Below are 5,026 nucleotides of genomic sequence, written 5' to 3'. Positions count from 1 at the left end.
GTAGAGATGTGATGTGACCCAAAAAATATAAAAAGATAAAAAAAAGTGAGTTAATAAGAGACTTCCCAAACAACCTTGTCAGACCTTTCTGAAGAATGTATTTTTTTAAATATCTTCAAGAAAAATTCTATTAGAAATCTTAAGTATATTGCTTTTTCTTTTGTTTATTAATATTAAAATTTTAATTAATTTTATTTATTGTTTTAAAAAAATGAATTAGCAAATAATTTATATATATATATATATATAATATTTTGCTTTGGTTGTTCAGGTTTTTTGGTGTTTCTGCCCAAGTCCACTCAAATTTAATTTGGATTTTTGAATTTCTGCATAGATCCTCACTTAATTTAAAACTATGTTGTTCAATTTTTAAAAAAATTTAAGCTCGACTCAAGTTATTTGGGTTGAGCTTACCTAAAGTTTGCAATTCTAACAAGGGGGTTAAAAGTTATATGATTAAATTTATGACAAATTAAAAGTTAATAAATAATGTGTGATAAAATTGTGTGACTTAAATTGTAAATTTCAATCTTCTTTGTTTTCATAATTTGCAAATAAAAATTTAATTATTTATATTATTTTGTATAAAAATATATTATTAATTTTTTGTATATGCCGTGCATAACACGAGTTACCACTAAAAAAATAGCACTCCAACTATATTATTAATTTTTGTATAAAAATATATTATTAATTTTTTTTATATGCGGTGCACAACCCGTGCTATAAACGTTTATGTACTTTTTTTTTAAATAAAAAAATTAACTAAATTAGTCAATTCCTAAAATAACCCTGAGTGTTAATCATCTAACAGTCAACCTCAAAGAAAATAATAATATTCTAATAATTATATTTGTGTTGTACATTTTATTTAAGAAAAAATGATTTTTTTCATTTATGATATAGTGCAATGAAACTCAATGAATTATAATAATAATAATAATCAAATACAATACATAATTAATAAAAATAAATTCTCAAAATGATAGGGAAAAAAAAATCTTAACAAATACACGAGAAACAAAGATCTCAAATTGTAAACAAAAGAAGAAAATAAAAGAGAAAACTCACATTTGAAAAAAAATAATAATTAAATAAATGGCCAAAAAATGGAAAATTATAAAATATTCTCGTAGGACATGTCCGTACTCTCTAATCAATCATTATTCATTATACTCTGTCATGTCCTTTAATCACCGAACACAGTACCCCACCTACTCACATTCTTCACCAATTACAATAGTATGGAGTGCAATATGTCTTTATTCTGGAATGGCTAAATAATTACCCAAGAACAAATAAGGGAAATGAGAGGAGAGAGAAAGTGGATTTGCAGAGTAAAAATTAAACATATAAGGAAAATATGTTTAGAAAATTTCAACATATAGGAAATTGAATTGTTATTTTAACAGATAAAAAAATTTGTACAGATAAAAAATTAGACATATAAGGGAAACAAATTGAATATATAGTCAAAAAAATTGAATAGATAGATATAAATTTGAACAAATAGTAAAAAAATTAACAGATAAATTAAGCTGTAAAATTGAAAACAAAATATCCCCTAAAACTAACAAAAGGACTTCTCACCAAACTATTTCACAAACCTCTCCACAATAATTTTACAGATCTTTCACTAACAAAAAAATATTCACTATATCAAATTCCTTATATGTTCCTTAGATTGAATTTTTTTACAATTTTTCATAACTAAAACCAAAATATTCAAAACAAATTTTTTTAAAATCAAAGCAAATAGAGGTAACTTCTCACTAATCTCTAAGTTTAGAAAATTTATTTCAAATTCCTTTGAAAAACAAAAGACGGAAGGACGTAAACATGTTTTATACTTTTTATTTTTTATTTTTTATACAGGTTATACGGTACATTCAAATGCCATCATTGATTATTTTATGTTTCATCTGTCTTAATTACATAATCCCTGTCAAATATTATTCAAAAATGAGATTTTTTTATCAATTTTTTAGTGATCTTGTTGCTGACTATGTTTCTTCTTTATTAAATATTTTTAAAAAAGATATACACTCTTGTGTTCTACTCGATTACACCAACTAAAAAATAAAATAAAAAGAGTCAAAATTTTGGAAAAAAGTCCACACAAAAAAACTACTAAAAAAAGCAGGGGAAAAAAAAATGTGACTTTGTAAGTGGGATCCAAAACTTACCCTAACCTTTTCAGAATTCGATGCCAATAGTAATCGTTCATAATTTTAAATAGTTTGGAGGACTTCCATTTACACCATAGATGCACACCCAACATCTTTTCTTAACTCCCATTCTTTGAATCTTACGATCTAAGGTTCTTCAAATGACTAGTGTTATTGAGCTTAAGTTCGTTTTTTTTCTTTTTTTAAAGAAATGTAAATGAGTGACCATTTAATTATTTTCTAGAGAAAATCAGTGTCCTTAATTGTGCATGGTGGTCTTCCCTAAAATTAATGCATGCTGTGAGTTTTCCTTACAGTTTTTTAGGCATTATATTTGATTTTTTTTACTACAGACATTATTTGACCTTTAATAAATACCTAATAGACCGTTTGTAAGACCCTAAATAATATAATATGACACCTAATTCATTATTCTAATAAAAAAAAAAGAGGCTAGGTTTCCCTCCAGTCCGATACTGCTGGACCCATGAGGGCCCATCACGGGTCTTATTTTGATAATTCGAACTGTTTAATGTGTAAAACTCGTCGGTACTATATGTCTGTAAAAAATCACGTTGATCGGATATCGATAGCTATCTCATCGGATCAAATTTCTGTCAACCGTTTATTTTTTCACCGTCCATTTTTTTATACAAAATTGATTTGATCATATAACTATTGATATCCAACAAACGTGATTTTTTACAAGCATATAGTAATTGACGAGTTCTACATATTGAACGGTTTAGATTATCGAAACGGGTCCTGTAATAAGTTCCCACGAGCCCAACAGCATCTTTCAATCCTGGAGGAAAGCCAACTCCTAAAAAAAAATCTAAAGTATGAAATTTTGATATTCATTTTAGGGGAAATTACATTGACATGAGTCGGTGAAAAACTATTTACAAACAAATAAAAAAATATTATAAATATTAATAATTAATGTTATAAACTTTTTTTTATTAATTTATAATTTTTTTCATCTAACACCACTGTTAGCTAATTCTCCCTTTACTTACCCAAAAAAATAAAAAAAGGAGATAATTCTCCTTGTTTGATTATGTACGATAGGAAAAGTTTCTTAAAATCACCTAAATGAATACATTGTTATTCTTTCTTTATTATTATTATTGTTTATTAAACTTTACAAACAAATAAAAAATATTATAAATATTAATAATTAATGTTATAAACTTTTTCTCATTAATTTATAATTTTTTTTATCTACGCAATTGTTAAGTGATTTCCCCCTTCATTTTACTTGCCTATTAAAAAGTGTTTAATTATGGTAAGGAAAGGTTTCTCAAAACCACCTAAATGAATTGATTATGAGAGAGTTTGGGAGGTGATTATGTGAATTGATTTTTTAATTATTTATAAAAAATTATGTAAAAAGTAAAGAGGGTGATATGATTGTGTGCTATAATTAAAAGGCCACCACCTCAAACGGGCCTTCAGTGTCGTATGTGAGGTATTTGTAAACTTTAAATTATTTGTATGTTTTGAATTATTGAAGTTAAAATGATTTATATTGACTTCATTCAGTATCACTTATAAATTAATTTATTACTTTAAAAAAAAGTTGATTGATGGTACATTTTAAATTCTTTAGATGTTTTGAATTATTGAAGCTAGCAAAGTTTATACTGACCTCATTTAGTATCACTTATAAATTAATTAATTTAATTTATTTTTTTAAAAAAAGTTGACTTATGGTGTTTACTTATTTATAAATTTTAGCTTTTTTGGTTTATTTGAAAATCTTAAATATATATGGACAAAAAAATCCCATTTTGTTTATCAAAATTGTAACTTTTGTTATGGTTATTTGTATAACAAAAAAGTTATGGGACAACTCATTTAGCAAAATAGATTCAATTTCTTTTCACAAATTATAATAGTTGATCAAAGAAATTCATAACTTTTTAAAGTATTTTAAGTTAATAATCTAAGGGAAATGCTAGAGAGCTCTAAATCTAGAGCTCTAATTTGAGCTCTAGTGATGTGTCAAAGCAAAAAAAAAAAAAAAAAACAAGGCACAAACATCACATCAGGATGGGTCCCACCTCCCCATTAGAGCTATTAGAGCTCTTATATTAGAGCTCTAAAGCATTTTTGATAATCTAAAATGCTATAATCATGAAAGTAACTTATAAGTAATACCAAACGACCCTATTAAAAAAAGATATAAGCATATTTCATGTGCAACGTACGTGTCCTACCACTAGTATATATATAAATGTATAGATAATATATATGATGTGTCTCTCAACTACAAAGAACGGTATATATGTGTTTTGAAACAAATAAGACAAATATAACAGTAAAAAAAAAATTTAAATAAACATAAAAAGACTACCCAAATATATGCACACATCCAACCCAAACGAAGGAGAAAATGAAAACAAGCAATCGAGAATAGTGAATCTAATGAGAAATTATTCAATACTCCCGAAATACATGTGGTCATACTCCAAGTAAATCACCAATTACTTAATCTCATGTTGTTCTTTATACTCAACATAAATTATGAGCCCTTATGTCTCTCTACCAATCAAAACCTTATAGAGCACCACGTATTCATATTTTAGGGAAAACAAGCAATCGAGAATAGTGAATCTAATGGGAGATTATTCAATACTCCCGGAATACATGTGGTCATACTCCAAGTAAATCACCAATTACTTAATCTCATGTTGTTCTTTATCCACAACATAAATTATGAGTCCTTATGTCTCTCTACCAATCAAAACCTTATAGAGCACCACGTATTCATACTTTAGGAGTACTGAATCACCCGAATCTAATAAACATAAACATCCAATAAACATATATCTCCCCAAAATATGAACACATAC

This window comes from Camellia sinensis, chromosome 14, assembly GCF_055761805.1.
Source record: "Camellia sinensis isolate YWXY chromosome 14, ASM5576180v1, whole genome shotgun sequence".
NCBI lineage: Eukaryota > Viridiplantae > Streptophyta > Magnoliopsida > Ericales > Theaceae > Camellia > Camellia sinensis.
The sequence above is the reverse complement of the archived record's forward strand: the minus strand, read 5'-3'. Positions refer to the sequence as shown.